Genomic DNA, 12,427 nt, shown 5'->3' on the forward strand with positions numbered 1-12,427 from the left:
ATGTACAGCTCTGCCTCATTAAATAATATTAACAGAGCTTTTGATATTTATACTGTGAATGTTGAAATGAACATTGGTTAATATATATTTTTAATTGATAGTTAACTAATGAAACTTTTGCATCTTTTTGACTCAAAATGGCAAGCTCCGATCTGACTGGCCGGTTTAGGCGAGTTAACATGAGAAGGTATTCTCAGAACAGCTAATCTAGAAATGAATACTTGGTAGCATATAGTGCTTTTGTCAGTTCATTTATGCCTTTAAACATCATTTTGCATGCATGTCTTGTCTACGTACGCGGCTCTTCACCGGGATAAGTCGCAGAGTGGACCAGACTTTGTCCTCAGTCAGAAGTCTGGCTGCGTCAGACTATTTGTGGCTTGAACAAAATGACCCAAGGAGAATTGTGTCTGGTTTGCAGATGGTGCTGATGTAGTGTAGGGATGTTCGGGCCAAGGTGTAGAGAGGTTTAGCTGTGTGTGTGTGTGTGTGTGTGTGTGTGATGAGTAGACTCTGTATGTTCCTCTGAGTCTACGGAGTCCACTTTTTCCACTCTCCCAGGGACTTGTTTTGGCGGGTCTTCTCACAAGGCTGTTGATCAGCATTAGAGGAATCCTCTTATGTGATAGCGCCGAACAAGACACTTCATTTGTCTGGGTCTTCCTCGGGAGTCGAATTGGATACAGACGTCCGTATGTGTAGAAAACAGCCGTCTCACACGCACACAATCGCATATGAACACTTGAGGTAGCAGCGTAATATACAGAGATTGATGTATAGTTCATGTTGCTGGTGTGCACTTCAGACTCCCATTCCTGTTCGACTCCAATCCGTCATCCCTTTGATTCATTCCTCATGCTGGGACTCCTGTCTAGCGCTGCTGTTAAATTATTCCTTCACCCATAATGCTTTGCAGCACACATTATTCTCTGATAGCGTAACAATCGCACGGCTCCTCTTGCCAAGCTTTCTGTAACGGGACCCTCAGAACGCCTTGAAATGTTGATATTTCTATCCTTAGCCATAACGATCAATTAAATCACCTCAAGCACGTTATGGGTTCGTCGATAGATATTTAGTATGCTTTACACAGACGATTCTCCGCCTGATCCTAAACAAGAGCTTTGCGGTATTGGAGCTCAGACTGTAAGTATCAGTCAGAAATAACAACACGAACGTAGGTGTTTAAATATTACACAGATAAAGTCATTCGTTTTATGGATTTTGATTTCGAGGTTTTTGAACGAATGCAATCGAAACGGCAGCAAATGAAAGTGTGAATCTGAGGGACGTGTTGTGAAATGCATAAATACATATATGTGTGTGGCTTTTATATTTTCAATGCCAAAAACAAATTACCAATAAAAAAAACTTTTAATTCAGTTACTGGGGTATGTTTTTAACAGTAGGCAAAAATACATTGTACGGGCCAAAATTGTTGATTTCTATCGACTATCTTTTATGCCGAAAATCATTAGTATAAGATCGTGTTCCATGAAGATAATTTCATACTATAAATGTATTAAAACTTAATGTGTAATTAGTTATTTGCATTGCTAAGAACTTCATTTCATTGTAAACTTTAAAGGCAATTTGCTCAATATTTAGATTTTTTTTTTTTGCACCGTCACATTCCAGATTTCAAATATCGTCAAAATATTGTAGCAAATCAAAATATTACAATGATTTCCAATCATGTGACATTGAAGTCTAAAAACACATTTTCCCATTACGATAGAAATTTTTTTTTTTACTCATATTTTTAGCTAACACTCCTGTGTCCCCCTAGGAATTTGAAAACCCCTGATATACTATGCTCGTATCTCCACAGCCATAGTCTGATGCATTTTTTTAACGTCTGTGCGATGGCAAGCTGTTGATCTGGTTATCATCTCGCAGTAATAACTAGCCTAATATCAGTATGCTTTGAGTCTTTGACTGTCTCTTTTCTCCAGAAGGCTTTGTAGAACAAGAACACTTTTACCAAAACTGGACAAATGTTTCATGCACACCTTCTGCACAGTGTCTTCCAGATAAGCTTCCAAACATCTTTATCAGACTGAGGTTATTGAGTTTATACACGGTATTATTGCTTGTTGGTTAATGTCAGTGTGGTTTAACGGTTGAATGCGTACCTCAAGCCCGGAGAGCTTGATCACCTTCCAAATTCTGTTGCCTGAAGATCGTAGCGTTAAATAGGAGCTTTTATATTGCTGTATATTAATATATCAATTTGTATTGCATACAATATTATTTAATATTTTAAAGAAATGTATAATGTAATTTTGCACATTGTAGCCTTTATTGTATTTGTTTGTTTTAACGGTAACTCGGTCAGGTTTTTGCCGCTGTGGGTTTGTGAGCAAGTTCTGTTTGCTGGTTAGGTCGTTTTAATTAGCGTATCTGGCTAGGTCCTGGGGTTATGTTTGCTTCCCACAATTTTCTGCGTGTTTGCCTCAATCCGAGCAGAAAACCATCTCAGCCCCTCACATATGGTTTAAATAAGGGCCGCCGGTCTGGCTGGGGACCCAGAGAGAGAGAGAGAGAGAGAGGGATTGGGGGGTGTGTGGGGGGGTTCTTGTCCCTCTGCTGGCCCACAGACCTGTGACCCGAGCTCGAATATGCCTCTGAGCAACACGAACTAACATGCTCACACTCACGCAAACATGCATAAAGTCAGTGTTCACATCGTGGCTCTAGGGACTCCCCACCAACGGCCGCGAGGGAACGCATGCGTAAAATTAATTTGATGCATACATATATATCAAGTAAAAATAATAATGTTTAATCTAGACGGCACACAATCCTGTCTAACTTTAACCACACACTTAATAAATTATATTCGTGGCCAGTTGAGTTGGATATATGTGGGGTTTTTTTCCCGATATCAAACAAGCGGTGTCCAGTTCTCATTTGGGCATATTTTACATAAATTGCTTCACTTAAATAAGCAAAAGAATGTATGTTTATTTTTTGTTGCAGCTGTCGTAATTTGAATAAAATACAGTAAAAGCAGTAGTATTGTGAAATTAATTTAGAGTAAATGGTTTCTTTTTTAACACAAAATACAATTAATACAAATTTCAAAGCCAAATTTGCAGCATCATTTCTCCAGTCTTCAATGTCACCCGATTCCAAATGCATTTTTTTTTGTTAATATGTTAAAAGGATAATATTTCACGTCTCCTTCAGATTTTATTTCACAAAATTATTTGCAGATTTGTTGTTAGTTTTTTCTTCGTTTCTCTAGAAGGTAAGCTTTGTAACACAATGACACTTTTGTATTAATTTATAGAAACTGTTGTATTATTACCATTTATAAAAAAATTATACTAAAGCAAATTGTTAATGCTAAATGGATACTAATTCACATTTACAATAGTTCTTTCACAAAACTATATGCAGATTTGTTCTTTTTTACAATAAAATAATCACATAATGTTGTTTTTATGTAATATAACGCGAAAAATCTGTATTATTATTTATTTGATTTGATCCACCATATAAACACAGAGGAAAAAAACACCAAATTGCTTTTATTTTGAAATATGTCCAAACTGATGATATTCTAATCTAATAATGCTTGCATCAGAAGGCAATAAGAGAAGGGAGCAAGTCACCCCCCCTAGACGGTGATATGCATTGCCCTTTTCATGAAAGAGCGGTGCCCTTGTAAAACAAGTGTGAGGTTAACCTCTAATTGCAGGGTGAGTTTCGCTGTCTCACACTGTGATTTATTTCCCTCGCGCCATCTCTCGCTCCGTCCTTCCCCAAACCCGTTTTCATCGTATTTCTCCTTCAGTATTCTTTTCAAAACACCGACTGCCTTTAATTTTCAAGACATCTTTTTCCGACTCTCCCCCGTCTCAGTAGTTTATCTCCAGGGCAGCGATGCTTATGTGTCCTGGAGTTGTGTACTTAACCCCAGCGGTCTCTGGAGAAAAATGGAGTCTGAGCACCGAGCTGCATGATAATGGGAGGTTGAAGGTGAGCGGCTTTACGGGACAGTTAATGTTATTATTACAGCTTGAGGGAGGCTCGGACCGGGAGCTCATTCCGATCGATAATTATTCCGGATTTGGTTGTAGCGTTGCGTTCGAGGTTTTAACCAATTACCATGTCTCGGATGTGAAATATTAAATAGCTTGCTGATTTTCTTCCACGTGGTTGACCCAGCTATCAGCATTGCCTTCGCATTTCAGCATTTCCTGTGTCCAAATGTGTAAGGTCAACAGATGTTGAAGTAACAAATGCCTCATGCCAGATTTTATCTGGCAGGACAATATGAATGAACTCCCATTGTTTTAACACATAATATAAATCACAGAATGCACAATGTCGTCTATTAGCAAGCAAGTAATCATGGCCAATTCGACTGCAATATTGCTCTCCTGAGGGATAGTATTGAACTAAATTGAGTGAAATCATGGTGATGTCATTGCGAACTGCATGCTGGGGAGGCCATAAATGCGGCTGTTATTAGTTCGCTATAGGTAAAAATTGTGTTTTTGCTTGGGTGAGGGTAAGCTTCTTCGTAATGTCAGATAAATAGGATAAAAAAACGATATCTGCACAATGTAGAAAGGGTTGTGTAGATGATTGGTGAATTGGGAGGACGCACCTGTCGAGGCACTGACTGCTGAAAGCTGAAGACTGACTGTAATGTTTAGTTTAGCTCACATAACAGCGGCCCACGGCTGGAAACATCTGTAGGGAGCCGTCAGGTTTGGGGGTGAGAGGATGATGTCACTGCTTCATGTCAAATAACTGCACTTATTTAACCCTCAGAGCGGAGGGAAAGTCTTTCCGGGAGCCCTCAGCATCTGCTGTTTCCATTGTCTTAACTTTTGATCGTTCGCTTGGAAGAGGGTATGAATGACACCTCGCGTTTTCTGGCTTGTTGTATGATTTTACAGACTTTGTTTCGTACTTTTCTAAAGGTTTAGACGCTGTTGTGAGGTCACTCTCATCAAACTAATTTTGATGCACAAAAAGTTTTTATTTTTTGTTTGTTGAGTCGAAAATGTTTGTTTGGCTTTGTACAGTTTGCCTGTATCCGTTATCCGTTATCGCATGCTGTCTATCTGGTTATCACCTTGCAGTAATTAGCCTGTTATTAGCCTAATATCAAATATGCCTTGAGTCTTTGACTGTCTGCACACCTTCTGAACATTGTCTTCCAGATAAGCTTCCAAACATGTTTATCAGACTGAGTTTACTGAGTTTATACGCAATATTTTTGCTTGTTGGTTATATACAACTAAACTGTGAAATGGAAATGTTTCCTCTTGCCATGAATATAGCCGCTGTTGTTGACATGGAGGTAAATCATAGATAAATAATAATTGATTATTGGTTAATGTCAGTGTTTTTCTAAATGTGTAGATGGCTAGATGCAAATTGTTAATGTGAAATAACATTTCACGTTTATCTTAATTTATCTTTCACAAAACCTCATGCAGATATGTTCTTTTTGTGATAAAATAATCACCCATTTAAATCATAACAGTAATTAATCTCTTGATTTTTGATCAAGATAAAAAATGATATTATATAATTATATTATTCGATTACAGGAATCAGATGTGGTCAGTGTAAAAAATATTTATTGAATATATTATAATTCATAAAACAAGTTTTTCACAAGAACTTCCTTGTGGCCCTTTGGGGACCCTAGTTTGAAAACCTCTGTAAACCAATGAATTCTGAATTTGAAAACCTTCTGTATTTCTCTCTCTCTCTTTCTCTCTTTTTCGGCCCATCCTTTATCTTCTCTCATGCACTTTCTCAGACTTTCTCGTATGCCCCCAAGGACCGCCATCCATCTCACAAGCACTGTCAGCACCTAATTGGACCAGCCAGGGGACATCAGATGTCACATACACATGGATTATAAATTGACTCTAAAAGATTTCCTCTGACATCATGCCCTGCGTGCGAGGGCCGCTCCACGCTTTGGTGCAAAGCGTGAAAGGGCCTCCATGCCAGCCGAACGGGTTTCTGTGCTTGTTTATGTGCACGCGTACACCTGTATCTTACACTGGTCACTGTCGCACTAGAATTTCTTATTTCGTTGCCGGGGCATTCACCTGTTCGAATGAGAACAAAGGAAGCAAACTTTTTCGGTCGTGGACCCGGTAGCTTGTTGATAGGGGTGCGGTCTATGTTTTCACGGTTCTTTTGTTCACTTGTTGCATCAGCCTGGCACACTTGCTGCGACGGCACAATGCAACCCTGGCCAGAAAATCCCCCCACAATGTAAATATTATGTGACGGTTCTGGGAAGCCTTTTTGCTCATGTCAATGGAATTGCACTCTTGAATATTTGCCAGTTCACTGATTCCAAACAGTCCTTAACCGCATAACCCCCTCCCTCGCTTCTTCATTTCTTCTCTTTCTTTTCCCCTCCAGCCTTGAACAAGTCTTAATTTGTTTAGAATATTATTACCCAGAACTTTAACTTGCGTGTCACAGGCGCTGATGGAGAGCAGGGGATTTCTGAAGTCTGATTGGCTGGCTGCTTCAGTCCGTACCTCTTGATTGGCTGATTGGATCATTCTAGCGCTCCAGGCTTGTTCAAGCACAGTCAGTGAAAGTCTTCATGTGAGGCATTCAGCCTGTCAGAATTCCTCAGCAAGTGGATTCACATATCCAAACACAAAAGAGTATTGAACTTATTAATGTTGCTGATTCATGCTTTCTCCATACACTCTTCTGAATGATCGTATGTACCATGGATGAACCATTTGGGTTCCTCAAAGAACCTCTCAGCGAACGGTTTTTAAAAGGTCCTCGTTAAAGAACATTCTAATAATCTAAATGGCTTCATGTTATTGGTTTATATTTAGCTAAAAAATAATCATGATTCTTGTCATTCACTTTTTGTTGCATTTGGTCAGAATTATTAGACTTCAAGAGAATGTAAACTTGCATGGTTTGCTTACATTTTTAGTTGCATTAAACGGCACAATGTGAAAGAAAACTGACTTCCTGTATTAATTAGACTTTTATTTGATTTGAATATGTTAGTATAGATCACTAAACTCCAGCTTACATGTTTTCAGATAATTAGATCATTTTTTTCTAAAATGAAGATAGCATATGCACATTTTTACCAGGTTGGGAAGATTACATAAACCCTGGGCAGAAAAAGCATTGACTTATGAAAAAGCTCTAATTGGGAGATTAAGCTCTTGAAATCTGGCAACCACAACTATGAAAACTTGCGAAGGCAATGCAAGGTAATGCAAATGGCAAAATACATTTTAAGGATAATTAACCAACAAGCAATTTTCACAGATGAGTATACTCACTAAATGGAGAGAAGCTGATGTTGTGGTCACAGTTAATTAAAACACAGTTTATTGTGCAGCCCTAAATAAAGGAACTTTTAATGGAAAGTTTCTGTGTTAAATGTTCTTCCTAAAACCATGAATGCCAGTGAAGATTTTATTTATACACCTTTGAGGTAGATACTGTTAAGATTTGCACTCAAACTTCATATCAGATCAACAGATTGGAATATTGTTAAATGTTGAATGTAGTGTGTTTCAGTCGTGGGAGCTTTGTGCATGTTTTCTGTACGAGGAAACGGGCCTCTCTCTTCTCAGCCAAGATTATATGACCATAGGGAAGCGTGAAACACAACACAGCCTCTGGCTTTCTCTCCTCTGATAAAGCATTTGGGGCATCCCACTGGCTTTCTTTCAGCTTATTGATTTTTCCATTATTTATGTGTTTATTTATTTTCTACACTAGCTCCCAGAGGAGTTTTTATAGCACTTGGGTTTAAATCAAATTTTTGAGGCTCACAAAAGATCAGTGATACACATCCTACACCATTAATATCAAGTTCAGATAAAAAGTCATGTAGTGGTCCCAGAATACCCTCAATCCAACTGACCTGTTAAGAACATTTTACAAGTGCATTTTAACATTGCTGTGCAATTTCAAGTCTTTATTTAGATTACATTATTCATTTTAAAATTATAGGCTAATTATATTAAAATTATCTATCTATATCTATCTATCTATCTATCTATCTATCTATCTATCTATCTATTATCAATTTTTTTGTTGTTTTTGTACATTGTTAGATATTTTTTTAACAATATACACATCTTTGCTGTCACTTATGATTAATGAATGCAATGCATCCTAACTGAAATTAATAATTTGTTTAAAAGTCTTAACTTAAGTATATTAATATGATATTTTTATATTATATATTTCATATTTCTTTTTATTATGCTTTGTATAATAGCATTTTTTTAAGACTCAGTGTATAAAATTATAAAGTATTATCTTTAGTATTATTTATATTAGTCTGTGTGTTTTTATCTTGGTATAGGTGTTTTAAGACTGCTCAAGTTACATGTTTAAGATTTTTGTGTATTTTAGAGCTTGAGAGATTTTTTTTGTTCTGCATCTGTTCCATAATTAGAAAACTAAAGATAATAGATCTCATGAGGGAGCTCAGGTGTCAGGTGTCGAATGCAAATTCACTCACACACTCTCTTTTACACAACCCCACACAGTATTGTGACAGTGGTGAGCAAACATGCCTGTACAAACACAAATGTGACATCCAAACACACGCATACACACACGCATACGCATACACACACACACACACACCTGTGATGAGACTCATAAATCACTCAGGACACAAACAGGTTTAGTGACATGTTTGACTTTGGCAGATGGCTTTGCATAATAAAACTCTCTTTCCCTCATGTTTTCACCCCTCCTGCTCTCCACCTCTAATTTGTTCCTGTTTGTTCCTCTTTGCACTTCAAAAAGCTGTCAATTAAAAACTTCCGCTGATAAATATGCTTATGTTACTGTGTGAGTGTTTGATGTGTTTGCACACTCACAGACAATCACACATTTCTGTTTGTGCTTGCAGATACTGTCAGTATGCTTTGCTATGTATTAGGTGTGTGTGTGTGTGTGTGTGTGTGTGTGTGTGTGTGTGTGTGTGTTTTGGAAGGGCCTGTAAAAGTGACTGTTTTCCACAGCTCTCAGAAATAAATGAGTTAGTCTGTGGGTTCCTCCAGTCCGTCTGCTTTTTTTTTTTTTATACCCAGCGCTGCTGAATCACAGCTCAGCTGATGATATATCCATCTGACCCTCATCTACTTCCTGTCACTGTGCCTCATTCACTTTTCTTCTTTCGCTGAGTGTCTCTGGAGTGGACTGTATGTCGTCCCTCTAGGGTTGAGAAATATCCTTTTTCCACTGTGCTTTAATAATTCTTCTTTTTATTTCAGTACTGTACGTATGCGTCTTCCCTCACACTGAAACACACTGCAGACAGAACTGCAAAATCAAGACTGTACTTCTGTTTTTCAAATACAGCTGCTGTTTCCATTAGGCAATATTTTAATTTCAGCTGGATTTATTGGTTTGATTTTACAATGGCTATTCTGACTTTTACAACGACCATCTCTTCTTTATCATTCATTCAACCATTCTTTCACTTTTTGTATTATAATTTTTATATTTTGATTAATAACTTGATTTTGAAAAGTGTGTGTCTGAAGTGTCTAAACACTTTCGGTATCCATTAATTCATTCAAGCATCCGCATTTTGTTTGTATTTTGTCGATGTTTTTAAAAACTTTTATTTCTTTTAAAAGTCAGTTGGTTTGATATTAACCAACTTTTTTGCTTTAACATTAGGTATTATATTTAGGATTAGATTTAGTTTAAACAAACTTGTTGTTTGTAAAAATTATATTTTGTTTTCAGAAAATGTGCTTCTACTGTCTTTTTAGAGCCACTTGGTCTCATTAATTTAATGCAAAGACATTTATACAGTGTAATAAGTATAAAATCTATTATATTTAAATACAATTAATATTTTTTAACTTTTTTTTCAACACTGAAACATTTTTTTAATGCTGCTTAAATGTAGTTATTTATAAGGTGACCGACATTACTGTGTAAGTCTTCTTCTTTCATACAACTGATAGATATAGTCCACTATTTAATAAACATATTTCATTTAGATTAACTGAAGAAAAACACATCGGATGACATTCCAATCAAGACAGACTGAAAATGAATGTGATTTAAATCCAATCAATCAGATTTCAGACTGATCTTTATTTCTTTCTTCTCTCATTAGTATTCATCCAGTACCATCTGACCTATTAAAGCCATTTGTCAAATAGCATGCAAAGCAATCCCCCTGTCCAATCAAGCTTTATTTAAATGCGTTTTGACATCTGTTTTCTGAGATATCACACTGGTGGCCAGGAGCCTGACAGAGAAGAGCACTGCAGCATACTAATATTCCCACGGGTAACCCGTCATAGACCTATCTCTCAGCGATAACATACAGTTACACCCGACGATATCGACACAGACAGTTTGTCTGTTGTCTCTAAATCAACAAAACCACTCTCTCTACCGTTATGGCTTGGTATTTAGGGCAGGAAACCTTGACTAACTTTACAAATGCATATCGGTACAGCTGGTCAGCACAGCAGTCAGACCACACAAATGTGCCGTCCTCCACCGGGCCGACTCGTAAAAAAAAAGCCTTTTGGCCTTCGGTCAAAAACCTGCTTTCCATCCTTCTGTCTTTCCATATCCGTCATCCCCTCTCTCTTGTCAACCATTACGCCCTTATCAATATAAATCTGACCATCTGTGTTGCTCAGGCGCCCCGTCTCTGCCAGAAGTGTTAAACTTATGCATAAATCAGCTGTGCCTCGTTTCTGTTCGCAGATTCCTCTAAGCGTTCCTCCTGAGCACGGAGACGCCGAATTTATCACATTGGTAATAAAAGACAGGTGGCTGATTTCGTTTTTGGAAAAAATGCACAAAGACGTATACATTCCCCAGCGTCGGGTCACATTGCACCGATCTGTTCTTGGTTTTGAAATCACGAGATGCGGGTGTTTTGGCACTGCGCATGATGCCCATGCAGTGCTGCTCCATCGTGTTTTTTACGTTCATTTCTGTCAAATCTTTTGAAAGTTTTTCCAAGTCAGGCCAGTGAGGGCTTTGTTTTCATAGTCAGCCTCTTTTACTGTATTAAATTACGCTCGGTTTGTCCAAAGAGTTGTTTCCAATAAAGATTTTTGGATGGAGCTCAGGGGTTCTTAAACCGACCTGAAGTTCAGTTTGAGTGGGGAAAAGAGTGCATATTAAGAGCATGTATAAGCAGCCGTGTTGCTCATACTTGGAATTTTTCATTCAGAACATCGCGATGTAACTCGTGTGCTATGAAAATGGCTAATTTGGTAATTAAAACGGACTTGGTGGCTTTTGTGTACTTGGTTGTTAAGTGTGTACCAAACACAATAACTGCATTCAGAAAACTTGATTTGGCAGTCCACTAACAGTCACTTTAAAAACACATACTCTGCTATCTCAGTGTATCCGAGCACATTAACATAACCTCTAGAACTGCTTGGAGAGGCACTTCATGAACATTTTACAGTGAGTCATTTTCTTTTGAGTAAAACTATCATCGTGTTATATCCACCTTTTTCCTGATGTAAAAATGGGCGCCGCCATTTGTACATTTTATGTGTCTAGCTTCCAGTCTCATCCGCAGCCAGCTATTTTTAGCTGTTCAAAATGGTTCGTTTCACTGCCTGATATTGAAAATTGAGTCATGTTACTATTACATTTTAATATTAATTAAACTTCTTTTTGATGAATAAAAATTATTTAATTGGTTTTGGGATGTTTAACCATTAAAACAGAAATTAGAAAAATTTAAACTGAGAAAAAAGTAAAACAGATTTCATAAAGCCTTATTAAAACAGCACCATCCAGAATTCCTTAATAGCGCCTTGTCATCCACTCACACTACCTTTAGAAACTGCCTGGCAACACCCTATAAACCACTCTGAACACTTTAGAAAATGCCTGGCAACACCCCATTAACCATAAAGCATGTGTTGTATCAATTCTCTCTCTCATAATGCATCAAGTTAGCAACTCTCATTCAAAATGAATGACTTCCGGTCACTTTGTCACTGTGAATCGCTTGTCTGGGTAAATAAGCTTTGTTGCCTGTAGAATGACCTTCATATGGATCGGATCTCTGTTTTTCCTCTCTCTCTGTCTCTCTCAAGATTTGGGGATTTTGTCAGGCCACTGTTCAGCAGTGCCATCGATTTCCTCTCTTTTAGCTCCGCTGTGCCTTGATTGGGTGAAGAGGAAGATTTCTGCCATCTCTCTCTTTCTCTCTCTCTCTCTCTCTCTCTCTCTCTCTCTCTCTCTGACTCTCTCTCTCTCTCTCTCTCTCTCTTCTCTCTCTCTCTCTCTCTCTCTCTCTCTCTCTCTCTCTCTCTCTCTCTCTCTCTCTCTCTCTCTCTCTCTCTCTCTCTCTCTCTCTGACCACAGACTCTTCATTTATTTATCATCTCTCTCTGTCTTTCATACACTCTCTCTCACTCTTATA

At 37.9% G+C, this 12,427-nt stretch overlaps 1 protein-coding gene across 4 annotated transcripts in view; it reads left to right on the forward strand.

The window, feature by feature from the left end:
• The window catches only part of slc25a26 (solute carrier family 25 member 26), a 44,841-nt gene that overhangs the window by 14,774 nt on the left and 17,640 nt on the right, over positions 1-12,427 (forward strand). The window lies entirely within an intron of this gene.

Source organism: Puntigrus tetrazona, chromosome 11 (genome assembly GCF_018831695.1).
Source record: "Puntigrus tetrazona isolate hp1 chromosome 11, ASM1883169v1, whole genome shotgun sequence".
Taxonomy (NCBI): Eukaryota; Metazoa; Chordata; class Actinopteri; order Cypriniformes; family Cyprinidae; genus Puntigrus; species Puntigrus tetrazona.